Source organism: Ursus arctos, unplaced genomic scaffold (genome assembly GCF_023065955.2).
Source record: "Ursus arctos isolate Adak ecotype North America unplaced genomic scaffold, UrsArc2.0 scaffold_36, whole genome shotgun sequence".
Classification (NCBI taxonomy): Eukaryota; Metazoa; Chordata; class Mammalia; order Carnivora; family Ursidae; genus Ursus; species Ursus arctos.
The window spans coordinates 11,218,828-11,233,061 of NW_026623050.1; the positions used below are offsets into that span (position 1 = coordinate 11,218,828).

Sequence of the window (14,234 nt, forward strand, 5' to 3'; positions counted from 1 at the left end):
CCTGAGCTGAAGGCCAACTCTCAACCGACTGAGCCACCCAGGCATCCCCGTTTCGCTTCTCATGAGTCTTCAAGACTTCATGAACTCTGGGAGCCTCTCCTTCTATCCTAGAAACAGCCATTTTCTCCCAATCGGATGGGATCTTCCAAAAAGAGAAGATCTCCATGAAATGTGGGTTCCATGCTGCCACTGAGTACTACTGCAATTGGACTTTCACTTCCGGCTATGAGCACTAAGCCCTTCCAGATCATTAGAGCCGAGGAGACAACCATTCCAAAATTTAGGACTTGATAATACAGCGGAGCCCTATCCCCACGCTCAGCTCCCGGCCCCTCGCGGGGGGCGGCGCCCGGGGTTAGCAGGGAGGCTGCCCTGCTCCAAGGCATTTTCTTAAATCCAAACACATTGCATGTGGTTAATACGTCTCTAAGTTTCTTTTAATGTATTATAGTTCCCCTCCATTTTGTTTAAATGTCATTATAATGTTGAAGAAACTTGGTCATTTGTCCTCTACATACTGTTATGCATTTGTTTTCATTTAATAAATTGCTATATTCCTTTTTATGTCAATATTTACACACATCATTATTTTTAATCACCATATTCCATTGTGTGCACGTACTGTCACTCATAAAGCAAATCACAGGGGTTTTGGGTATTTGTAGAGTCTACAAGGTTTGGGGCTCACAATAAAGTTGCAATGATTACTTTGTACATACATTTTAGTACTTCTTGCTTTCTAAAGTTATGTTTTAAAATGAAAATAGCCGGGGGTGTCTGGGTGGCTCAGTCGGTTAAGCAATGCCTTCGGCTCATGATCCCGTGTTTCAAGAACACTAAAGTAAATCATCTCTCTTGTCACCTACTCTGTGGAGTGGGATGGGTGGGGACTGCCATGGTCACTAGTATCAATGATTGAGATTCTAAGGAACTTCTGAAAAAACTGTTAGCAGTAAACAGAAAGAGGACAATGCATGACCTGAGAGAGGGTGAATGAGGAAAAAGCTGAGAGGTAAAGGAATTAGTAATCTAGGGCAGGGTGAAGAATGTGACTCAGCTGTGGCCTTTGGAGACTGGGGCTGCTGGTTCTGGGGAGCAGCTGGGCTTTCTGCACAGCACAGGGACAGACAGGCTCCAACCAGAGCTTCCCTGAGCCAACCCAACTTGGCTTCTCCTGGTACCACGTATAAAATTCCCATATCTTGCTGCACACCCAACAAAACTAGAACCCAAGGAACACCATTGCTCCATTTACTGGTTCCCAGAAGCCATGCTGCCTTCCCTCAGAATAGGGTTCCCGAGGGAGTGAGGCTTTCAAGGGGAAGACAGACATTGTTGGAGCGATTGGCGGGGGAGGTGTTTCTGTCACCCAAAATATGTCTCATCATGGGCCCGCCTGGAGGAAAAGCTCCCATGCATTTGGAAGAGGTGGTAAAGAAAGAGACTAGTGGGGCGTTTAGATGTCATCACCTCCCTACAGTAAGAAAGAAGTAGGTACACGTTAGCCTACTCCATTTCCTTATGACCTTGAGCAAATCACTTCAATTCTTTAAGCCTCATGGTTCTTCATCCTTTAAGTAAGAAGAATAACACCTAGCTCAAGGTTGTCACTGAAACAGAATGAAGTGATATTGAAGTGTCTTTTTTTAAAGGGAAGAATCAATATTTTACTGTCACTTATAATCAGATGGCAGTTGAGTGTATAGCCTTCATACTCGATCTTTCCTTTTTGTAAATAAAAAAGAATTACAAGTTTTAAACAGCCAATGGCTGGTTATGTTTTCAGACCACATAATTAGATTAATTCATAAATGGTGGCTTCAAGTTTTTCCTTATTAGCTCCAGAAAATTCACTCACATTTTGTCCCTTTTTGAAAAACTGGAAGGTTGGCCTATATCTGCTTTCATATTCTGAAGCAACTTCCCAACTGTCATCCACGTCCACTTGAAGGAACACCACGTTGGAAGACTTCTCAGAGAGGTAATGAAAGAAAGGCTCACCTATTGGGACACCTGGGTGGCTCAGTCGGTCAAGCGTCTGCCTTCAGCTCAGGTCATGATCCCAGGATCCTGGGATCGAGTCCCGCATCAGGTTCCCTGCTCAGCGGGAGCCTGCTTCTCCCTCTGCCTGCTTCTCCCTCTGCCTGCAGCTGCCCCTGCTTGTGCTCTGTCTCTTGGACAAATAAATAAATAAAATGTTTAAAAAAGAGAGAGAGAGGGGCGCCTGGGTGGCACAGCGGTTAAGCGTCTGCCTTCGGCTCAGGGCGTGATCCCGGCGTTGTGGGATCGAGCCCCACATCGGGCTCCTCCGCTGTGAGCCTGCTTCTTCCTCTCCTGCTCCCCCTGCTTGTGTTCGCTCTCTCGCTGGCTGTCTCTATCTCTGTCAAATAAATAAACAAAATATTTAAAAAGAGAGAGAGAGAGAGAACAGATTCCAAAAGAAGGAAAGGCTTTCTTATTTTGCAAGGCCCACATCACGTGACTGAGAAGTCAACAACTGCCAGTTTATCTCCTACACCGCTCAAGGCTTCCAGAAAAGCATACTTGCTCTCCATCTGCTTCACCATTTTGGCAGCCGGGGTCTGACTAGAGACTGTAAGGATTGATGAAAGTGGATCTAAACCTCCGGACAGAGCTTAGAGTTGAAGTCTTTAGCTTGGTGACTGGTGCCATGATTGTGCTTAATAAGTGCTTGTGCTCCTGCCTCTCCCTCACCAAACCTTATCTCTTCCCCTGGTAAACAAGCAGGGGGGCTGATCCCCAAGACTTTTCCAGCTCTGCGCCTGGAGTCTGTAAAGGCGCTTGGAGGTTTGTGAGAAGTTCCCAGGGTGGCAGAAAAGGCCTCAGCCCGGCACGACCCAGCATCCTCAACTCTTCCATAAACCTGTTAGGGCAAGGGCACGAGAAGTAGACCTGGAGGGCCGACAGAGAGGAGCGCTGAAACCAGGAAACTGTACTCAGGAGCTTCTTCTTACCAGTCTGCCCTGTTCTGCGCCTGAGACCCCCCAGAGGAGGCCCTGTGCCCAGGAGCCATGAGCAGTGGGTCCCAGTGGGACAGGGACCCCCAGAGGCATGGAGATATCCCTCCTGGTTAGTGCAGTGCCTCACACACACAGAAGGAGCTCTAGAAATATCTGTAGCCTCATAAGCAGCCAGACCTCCCTCTCAGTTACAAGCCATTGCCATCCTGCCCATTAGCTTGAGCTGAGCCCGGAGTGGCCAGGAGACCTCAGCAGGACTCAGTGTGTAGAAGGGGAAGTCAAGCCCCAAGGGCCCAGGACTGCAGCAAGAGGAAGGCTCACCTGAGCCGCAAGCCCCAGCCCTGGAGACCTAGGAGACGGCCTGGAGTCCAAATAAGATAGGGACCAGCTGCCCACTCCAAACCTTTTTGGCTTTAAGAGGGATTGTAGGGGGCCCCGTGGTGTGGTAAGAACAACACTGTGTTAGGAGTCCTCGGTTCTGGTACCAACACACCCCCTCCACCCCAGCTAATTTTAGGAAAGCTATTTAATTTGTGTGTGTTCTTGGGCATCTGTAGCGGGGTCAGTAACACCTCTCTCAGTGTCATTAACATTTCCACAGTGAAAAAGAATGAGGGAATAATCATAATAGCTAATGGCTGAAGGCTTAGTACGGTCTGGGCCAGACACTTCTAAGAATGCTCGATGTCTTAACTCATGTCACCTTCAAATAACCCCGTGGATTAATATCATTCCCCCATGTTAAAGCTGAGGAAACTGAGGTACGGAGGTTAAGTAATTTGCCTTATTCCCCCCCCCAACCACATATATGCTTATGTTTGAATATATGTAGGAAAAAATTCCTATAAGAATAGACACCAAACTGTTAATGGCAGTTAACTCTGGAGGAAAAGATTTCAAGGTTTTGTATTGTGTGAAGGGAGGGGAACAGGAGGAATTTCTTTTTTAAAATCATATACATTTTTGGGGCGCCTGGGTGGTGCAGTCATTAAGCTTCTGCCTTCAGCTCAGGGCGTGATCCCAGCGATCTGGGATCGAGCCCCACATCAGGCTTCTCCGCTGGGAGCCTGCTTCTTCCTCTCCCACTCCCCCTGCTTGTGTTCCCTCTCTCGCTGGCTGTCTCTATCTGTCAAATAAATAAATAAAATCTTTTTTAAAAAAAACAAAAAAACAAAAAAAAATCATATACATTTCTCTATTGATTGAAAAAAAATATTTTTAAACCGGGATCCTGTATCACTTTTGGAGTTTAAGAAAATGAATAAGGAGGGGCGCCTGGGTGACTCAGTGGGTTAAGTAGCCGACTCTTGATTTCAGCTTAGGTCATGATCTCAGGATTGTGGGATTGAGCCCCGAGCTAGGCTCCTTGCTCAGCGGAGAGTCTGTCTGAGATTCTCTCTCTCTCTCTCCCTTTGCTCCTCCCCCCCCCCGCTCTCTCTCTTTCTCTCTCTAAAGTAAATAAATGAAATCTTTTTAAATGGAAAGAAGGAAAATGAATAAGGGAATCACAATCCACTGGCTTTCAGACTTAACCACAGAAAAGCATAAGCAGCACGGACCCCCAAGGCAGGGGACACTCTCCAGTCCCAAAAAGGCTTTGGCTGTAGCCAGTTCCCAGAAGCAGGGAGACAGAGGGAGCTACCCACTCTCAAACAATTAGAACACTACCCCTGACCCCAGCAGACCCCTGGGCAGTCTGGGCAGGGTGATCTGTTACATCATGGGCCCAAGGGTCAGTCATGTGGCCTGTGGGGTGGACCCGCTAGTTTTGAGAAGCCAGCTGTCCGCATGTCATGAGGCTGTATCCTTCGCCTTTTTTTTTTAAAGATTTTATTTATTTATTTATTTGACAGAGAGAGAGAGACAGCCAGCGAGAGAGGGAACACAAGCAGGGGGAGTGAGAGAGGAAGAAGCAGGCTCCCAGTGGAGGAGCCTGATGCGGGGCTCCATCCCAGGACCTGGGATCATGCCCTGAGCCGAAGGCAGATGTTTAATGACTGAGCCACTCAGGCGCCCCTATCCTTCACCTTTTTTTTTTTTTTTAAAGACTTTATTTATTTATGTGACAGACAGCCAGCGAGAGAGGGAACACAAGCAGGGGGAGTGGGAGAGGAAGAAGCAGGCTCATAGCGGAGGAGCCCGATGTGGGACTCGATCCCGGAACGCCGGGATCACGCCCTGAGCCAAAGGCAGACGCTTTAACGACTGCGCCACCCAGGCGTCCCTATCCTTCACCTTTTTAATTAATCAACTTCTGTATCTGAGGACCAGCAGAGTGCCTGTCAACAGCGGGTCAGTCCTTGGTGCCTCCTGTGAGTCCCCAGATGCCTGCATCTTCATTGTGCCGAGTTTTGTTAATGAATCATCGATGACCCTTCCACTGTCCGAGGAACTCAGCTGGTACTCGCTGTGGCTGTGATGATGGCGTGCATGGCTCCCTTCTCCCTCAGACCTGCCTTGGCTTCTTCTTTTGCTTCCTTTCCCTGTATGCAATTTCTGTAGAAGACTTTGTGTTTTCTGGGTCCTTGGAAGTTAGGTCAGAAGAGAACATCACCTCACCATTCTAGTTTTTTAAACTGGTTTTTACCATGAGAATCTTTAATGGAATATTTTTATCCTTTCTACTATCAATTTCATATTTTAATCTTGCTTTAGAGAAATATGGGTTTAAGTTTCCTCTCCAGCCTTACCAACCCTTTGATAGCATATGGCTGTCTAGAAACCCCTGTGAACCTCACTGTTCACTTGCCTGGTAGTTCTCAGGATATCGAAGCTGATATACCATTTAATTAGACCTCATGCCATTAGACAGGACCTCAGTCTTTCAGATCACTTCTGTGTTCATGTCCCCACTGTTACCAAGAATTACTTCTGCAACCCATGACCTCTGTTGGTGAATTCTTTCAAGGTTTCCATTTCTTGAAATATGTTCCTAGAGTGCAAGACCAACTGGGGTCCTTACCTTATGCGGTGACTTCCTTTACCTTCGTGTTGTGGGGCTTTTCTTTCAGGCTCTTCTCTTTCCCCATGCTTGAGACGGGAGGCTCAAAAAATTTTTATTCTAGCTTTCTTAAAACTTTTCTTACCAGCCCCCCGCAACCATTCACCAAGTAGTGCACCCACATTTATATGATCCTATTTGATCTCATCTCAGAATATACAGACTTGGCAAGTAGCTGTGCAGGGAAATGTGGAAGATTGGGTCGCACTGTGCACTTTACAAATATTATCTCATCTTGCCCTCACATTAAGGGTCAGTGCAGTGATGGAACTTGGGTGGAGATCACTGGCTCGTGGGGGTTTGAGCTCAAATGACCGATCCCTCGACCACAGTGATGCTGCATTTTCTTTGTGATAGGCTGGATCATAGTGGCCCTTGGACCTTGGTGTTCTGTCTGGTTAGCTGCTTAGGTAGGTGGTGGGGGCAGGTGGTTTGCATTATAATCAACTTCTCTGTTTAATTTGGCTCTATTCAGGCTTTCTAGGCTAGTATTCTTGGCATTGCTAATTATTTGCTGTCCTGTAGAATGGAGATTTAACTCAGCTGAGAAACAAAGTGTCCCTACCTTACCTCAATCCCCGTTTTTGTAGAACCCCACATGGTTAATAATTTGGAGTATGTCCTTGTTGATACACCCCAAACGCTATACATACACTATATCCATATATCTATATCATACCTACTCAGATTTAATTGTACAAAAATGGGATCATATCCTCGGTACTGATATTTACATGATAGTCCGTGTAGACCATATACATTCTTTTTAATGCTAAAATTATTTCACTGGGTGGAATATATGGGTGTACCATATATCATTACATATCTTATATCATTATCCTGTAGGTGAACATGTAGGTTTCTTCCAATATGTTGCCATTATAAATACAATGAATTTTATTGTACATGGATTTTTCCACATAAATACATAAAATATTTCTGTAGGATTGTTAGAAGTAGGATTTCCATGCTGAAGTTTGGTGTTTTGTTTTGTTTTTGTTTTTGTTTTGTTTTTTTTGGAGAGAGAAAGAGAGTGCAAACAGGGAGAGGTGCAGCGGGAGAGGGAGAGAGAATCCTTAAGCAGACTCCCCACCGAGCATGGGGCCCAATACAGGGCTTGGTCTCACAACCCTGAGATCATGATCTGGAGCTGAAATCAATAGTCGGCTGCTAAATGGCCCGAGCCACCCAGGCGCCCCTATGCTGAAGGATATTAATGCAATTTTCAAGGATCACCCATCTGCTCCTTTGGGGAGGTGAAAATATTTTCCTCTTTTCTTTCTTTCAGAATAAATGCTATCTAACCAATTGGATATTTGCAGTTCTTCAGCATTTTTCCCACTGTTTCTTCCTTCTTTAGGTTCCTTTTAACCACCTTTTCCTTTTTGAGGTGAAACATTGATTTTTTTTTTAAAAATTGTTTTCCACGCATTTATTATATGCCAGACACCATTCATAGAAATGGCTTAGACGGACATGGAGCTGACATTTAATTGAGGGTGGTGACTGGAAGGAAAGAGATCAACTGGGCCTTGTAGGTTTTATACAAAGTAAAATATACAGGATGATGTGTTAGAGGATGTTACAGTTTTATATTGCTGCACAAAAAACCAACACACACCTAATGCGTTAAAACAGAAATACTGATTTTTAAAAAAATTTTTCTTTTGACACAGCTACAATACAAATTTTGATCTGACAACAACCATCGCTGTAACATGTCAACTTTTTTCTCTGTTGCTAGTCCTTGCTTATATGTAATCATAATTTTAAAATTTCTCTATTTTTTATGATTATGAAAGTGATATATACGTCTTATTAAAAAAATCACAGAAATGCGTTAATAGAAAAATGAGTCACTCTCAGTTCTACTCCACCCCCAAAGATAAGAACTATTAACAATTTATAAATATTTTCGTAGTTACCATCAAAACATAGATATGATTTATTTTTACATAGTAATAAATATTAGCCATTTTCATATGTTTACAACATCTTTGTAATTATAGTTTTTCCCAAAAGACTTTTGTTTGGACTGGAATCCGTTTTTTTAAAGATTTTATTTATTTATTTGAGGGAGAGAGAGAAAATGAGTGGAGGGAGGGGCAGAGGGAGAAGCACACTCCCTGCAGAGTAGGGAGCCCCATGCGGGACTCGATTTCAGGACCCTGGGATCATGACCTGAGCCAAAGGCAGATGCTTAACCAACCAAGCCACCCAGGTGCCCAACTGGAATCCATTTTTAATGTTTCTCTTTTCCTCTTATTAGAAATATCTTATATTTTTGAACAGTGAACAAAATTACAAGAGAAAAATAAGATCACCAATAACATTGTCACCTAGAAATAATCACTATGACAATTTCGGTGCATTTGCATCTATAAATGTAAATCTTTGTCCAGATTTTTTGTTGTTGTAATTTTCTGGGGATAGGTTCCTACTAGAGGAATTAGTGGGGGGGAAGGGCTTAAATATTTTTACTCTGGAGATACTTTGCCAAATTTCCTAACTATGAGATTACTCACCTAATAATTTTCATTGTAAATGGTTACATAATATTGTTTGGTTCTGTAGTTTACTTAACTATTCTCTTACAGCTGGATGTCCAGATGTTATGACCTCACAGGGCTGCTGAAAAAACTAGACGAGAGAGTGTAGCTGGGAACCCAGCCCTGGGCCTGACTCAGAGAGTAACTCCATTACTTTGTCTACCCTTCCTTCCACCACTCCAGGTACTGCTGTTCCTGTCCTCTGGAAAACACAGCCTTAACTGCCTCTGTCCCTTCTGGAGGCCACTCCAGCCTATCCCCCAAAGCCTGTGCATTCTAAAGATATCAACCTCTCCTGGGCCCAGACCAGGCGAGACTCCTGTTTCCTATAGGATGACATGCTAAGGTGACAACCCTCTTTCAGAAGTCACTGACACTGACAAGGTAGCCATATCACACGTGGTGTTAGCAGATGCAAAGATAATAGAAATTCAGAGCTATTCTCTCCTTCTGAGGATGCTGTCTTTAGGAAGGTCTGACTGTGGAAGGGGAACACAGCTCAAGACTGGACTTGAATAGAAGTAGAGTCCAGCCCAGGGGTGAATTTGTATAATTGACCTTCTCGGTCCTTCAAGGTACAGCAAACACAGTCTGCCTCCTTCAGAGACCTTTTCTGAAAGCCTCCAGTCCTCACAACTCTTCCATCATCTGGGCATTTCATCCATCACTTATTGTGTCGTATAACTTATTCACCAAACCCCCTCTGAGGATCTGCTCTGTCCCCAGCACTGTGCTAGGCAGTGAGGAAATGACCATGAACAGCAAAGGTACCGATCTTACCTCTGGTTGCTTACAGTCTAACAGGAAAGAGGGACACTACACAAGGACTGTGCTTGCAAGAGTGACCGCTCTTCCTCTCAAGAGAGCTGGGCTGATTTTCCACTCCTGGGGGGGGGGGTGGTTAGGAGTGTGTCTTTCATTCCTTTTGGGCCTTGTGTGATCTGATACACTCTGGGTTCACAGCAGTTGCTCAATAAATACCATTTGAACACTTAACAGTGAGAAACAAATTATAAATATGTTGATCGCCTTTTTTATTGAGTTATAATTGACATAAAACATTATGTTAGTTTCAGATGTACAACATCATGATTCCGAGTATATATTCCAAAATGATCACCACAGTTAGTGTTAACATCCATCACCATATATAGTTACAATTTTTTTTTCTTGAGATGACTCCTTTTAAGGTCTACTCAGCAAATTGTAAATATGGATATGGTGTTATTAACTATAGTCACTGCACTGTAGTTTGATTGCTTCGTGATTTCCTTCTCTTTCTATACGTTTAGAGGCACCAGGGTGGAAAGAGCAGAGATTCGGAGATTTCATGGGACCTGGGTTCAAATCCTGATTTTGCCTGTTACCAGCTGGATACTTGTGGACAATTTGCTCTCTGAGCTCCAGGCACCTCCTCCGTATAATAAGGGCAACAATATCTCCCCCAAGAGTTAGTATGAGGATTAAATGAGGAAATTTTTGTAAACCTGATATTGAATCTTAAATGTCATTTCCCTTCCCCTGGCCAATTGAACTTGGAATGAGAGGCCTACGAAGACTTTTTCCTAATATGGGGGCATCCATTCATTTTAGATGACAAGTGTAGGAAGGAATAGTGAAATTTTAGGTCTGCAAGGGATCTTAGCTTAATCCCTTTACTTTCTTGGTGAGGAAATTGAGGCCCAGAGAACTCAGGGGGAACTTCCCTAAGGTTGCACAGTGATTTTAATAGGCTGGCTGGAAATAGAATCCAGGTCTTGATTCCAGCACCCAATGTGTTTTGGGCAGTCTCTCCCAGAATCACACTGCTAACCTCTCACTCTCAGAAAAGGAAGTGCCTTCACATTACAGTTCATCTGAGGTCACTCTCCAGGGAGAAGAATTCCTGTGAAATTGGCTGGAGAGATTCTCACACCCTTTACAGAATTCTGGAGACTGGTCAGGAGGTGATCAGCTCACTTTGTCACGTTCCATGTCAGACAAGGCCAGGATGGACTGACTTCCAGATGATTTGGCGGCCAGGTATCCCTAGACAGTAGGGCAAGCCTCCTCCCCTCTTTTCTTGGGGAGATGAAAAGCTGGGGGAGTGGTCGCACAGGACAGGCACTTGACATCACTCAAGACCCAAACACTCCACATTCCTCAGAATATAGTGCTCTGCCTTCCGGATCCTCAACTTCTCTTAATGAAAATAATAATAAGACCAGTATTACTAGGTGCCAGGCACAGTTAAGGGCTCTCCACACATTATCTTTGCCTGAACACTTGTAACCTACAAAACGAGGCACTGAGAATTTCCTTTGTTTGCTTAAGGTTGCCCAGCTGGGTCTTAGTCTTTTTTTTTTTTTTTAAGATTTTATTTATTTATTCATTCGACAGAGAGAGAGAGAGACAGCCAGCGAGGGAGGGAACACAAGCAGGGGGAGTGGGAGAGGAAGAAGCAGGCTCCCAGCAGAGCAGGGAGCCGAATGTGGGGCTCGATCCCAGGACCCCGGGATCACGCCCTGAGCCAAAGGCAGATGCTTAACGACTGAGCCACCCAGGCACCCCACTCAGCTGGCTCTTAAACCCAGCTTGACTCAAGTGCCCTTACTCTCAGGACGTCTAGATGGCTCAGTCAGTTAAGTGTCTCCTTTGACTAAGATCATGATCCCACGGTCTTGGTATTGAGTCCCCCAACTGCAGGGGGGAAAAAAATCCCTGCTCAGCGGGGAGTCTGCTTCTCCCTCTGCCTGACACTCCCCCTGCTTGTGCTCATGTGGTCTCTCTCTCTCTTAATAAAATCTTAAATCTCTAATAAACTCTTAAAAAAAAAAAGATTCTCTCTTCATCTGTCCCCCCATGTTCACATGCGTGTGCACTCTCTAAAATAAATAAATAAGTCTAAAAAGGGGGGAGCCCTTACTCTCAACTACTTTGCTAGATTGGCTCCACTTACTCAAAAATTCTTAACAAATCAGTGGGAAGGTTTCCACATCTTGTGAACTTTCTCTCCTCTCAAGTGGGGTAGAAAGTAGTCTGGAAAGTTGGAAAAAGGGGCAAAGAGCCAGCCTACATTCCTTTCCTACAGAGCTCAGCCTTCGCACCTCCCCATCCTCATCCACTCCCTTCTCGCCTGACCCTGAAGCTTTTCCGTCCAATATCATCCGCATCTTCTCCATCCCCCATCCCAGTGCCTTCTAATCCCGCCGGATTCCTTCTCCATCCATGTTCCATTCTTGTCCTCATCCTTATCCCTTCAAGGCAGAATTTGGGTTGGGCTTTGTCCCAAGGCCTGTGATCAATATCTGTGACTTGTGGCAGAAGTTTGTTCCCTTGTACACTGTCAGTATGAACGTTTCCATGAATTTCCTCTAAGTCATCCTTCCCCACTCCTCTTTCCTTGAGGTATTTTTGCAGCTTCCCTTGCTTACGTAATTTCCCAGAGCCTATCCTCTTCCCTACACCCACTTGTGTAGTCGCTGACCTCATTTTCTCAACCCAAAGGCACATTGTGTGATGGCTGCCTGTTCCTGGATTATCCCAGGGGCCCTTACTCTTATCTCAGCAACAAATGGCTAACTGGAAATCTGGGCAAGGTTAGACTGAGCAGCCAGACCACAAGAATATATGCCTGGGGTTGACATCTAGAACCTGGCTGGAGTAGGGGGTCAGAACTGAGGCCAGGCCAGCTGAGTGCCCCCTGAGGTTATTCAAGATCATGATGGCACGTCCCTCTGTCCAGCTGGACATGCACTTGAGATTGGCATCTGGGCAAGAGTGATCATGGAGTCTTCAGGAGATCCTCAGGCCCTAGATGGCAGGGAGGGTAGGGCTGAGCAGAGTGCTATGGAGAATCACGACAGCCACATCAACAACGTTCTCTAGTCTGGCTAGGAGAGGTGAGGTAGGATGGGGCAGATAAACACTTCGAGCAGTCTTTAGAAAGGAATAAAGAAGGCACTGAGGGGCCAGATTTGGGAAGAAGCTAAAGTCGAGACTTGAGGGACTAGAGTTTGGGATTCATCACTGGTTGTGCACCAGTGAGGAGCAGAAGGGCTGGAAACTCATAGGCTTGATGCTGTTAATAAGTAGGTAGATTAATAATCATCACATATTGCAATTGTGTAATACATGCTTCTACTACAATGCAGGCTCTGATCGTTTTCTTCCTTCTTTCCTTCCTTCCTTCCTCCTTTTCTTTCTTTCTTTACCTTTCTTTCTTTCTTTTTCTTTCTTTTCCTTCTTTCTGTTCTTCCTTCCTTCCTTTTCTATTTTTTTAATGCAAGTGATTAACTTAACTTTTGATTGCTGGGGCATTGGCTCAGTTGGTTGAGCATCTGACTCTTGGTTTCGGCTCAGGTCATGACCTCAGGGTCCTGGGATGGAGCGCTGCGTTGGGCTCCGCGCTCAGTGCAGAGTCTACTTGTCCCTCTCCCTCTACTTCTCCCCCTGCTCTCTTTCTCTCTCTTTCATAAGTGAATAAAATCTTTTAAAAAATGGTCAAAGGACCAAAGCAGACATACAAAAGATAAACAGGTACATGAAAAGATGCTCGATGTCGATAGTCAGTAGGGGAACGCAAACTCAAACCTCACGCCTGTTAGAACAGCCATCATCAGAAAGATAAGAGATAGTAAATGCTGGCATGGCTGTGGAGAAAAGGGAACCCTTGTGCACTGTTCTGTCAGGAGGATTGTAATTTGGTGCAGCCACTGTGAAAAACAGTATGGAAGATCCTCTAAAAAGAAAACCAAGAACTACCATATGATCCAGCAATTCCACCTCTGGGAATATGTCTAAAGGAAACAGAAACGCTAACTTGAAAAGGTATTTGTTCTGCCGTACTGATAGAAGCACTATTTACATTAGCCAACACACAGAAACAACTAGAGCGGGATAAATGAATAGAGAAGTTGTGGTATGTAAGTATATATGTGGAATATTATTCAGTCATAAAAAATGAGGAAATCTTACCTTTGTGGTAATGTGGATAGAGCTTGAAGGCATTGCGCCAAGTGAAACAAGTCACACAGAGAAAGATAAATACTGTATGATCTCACCTATATATGGAACAATAACCACAAAAAGGCCACCAAACTCAGAGAAAAAGAGATCAGATTTGTGGTTACCAGAGGTGGGGGTGGGGACGGGGAAGCAGAGGAAGGGGATCAAAAGGTACAAACTTCCTAGGGGCGCCTCGGTGACACAGCGGTTAAGCGTCTGCCTTCGGCTCAGGGCGTGATCCCGGCGTTATGGGATCGAGCCCCACATCAGGCTCCTCTGCTATAAGCCTGCTTCTTCCTCTCCCACTCCCCCTGCTTGTGTTCCCTCTCTCGCTGGCTGTCTCTATCTCTGTTGAATAAATAAATAAAATCTTTAAAAAAAAAAAAGGTACAAACTTCCAGTTATAAGAGAAATAAGTTCTGGGGATGTAACGCGCAACGTTATGTTAGCCAACGGTGCTGTATGATATATGGGAAAGATGTTAAGAGAGTAAAACCTAAGAGTTGTCATTACAAGGAGAAAAAAATGATTTTTCCTTTTCTTTTTTTCTTTTTATGGGAGTTATATGAGATGATGAATGTTAGCTGAAGCTATTGTGGTGATCATTTCACAATATATGTAAATCAAACCATTAGGCTGTACTCCTTAAACTTATACAGTAATAGAGTGATACGGGTTAATTATTTCTCAATAAATACGGGGGAAAAAAGAGGCAAT

The 14,234-nt window shown here is 44.5% G+C and overlaps 1 pseudogene; it reads right to left on the reverse strand.

The window, feature by feature from the left end:
* Nucleotides 1-1,795: 1,795 nt before the first annotated feature.
* On the reverse strand, nt 1,796-2,567 carry LOC123002077 (thioredoxin-like; annotated as a pseudogene).
* Between the last annotated feature and the right edge of the window lie 11,667 nt (nt 2,568-14,234).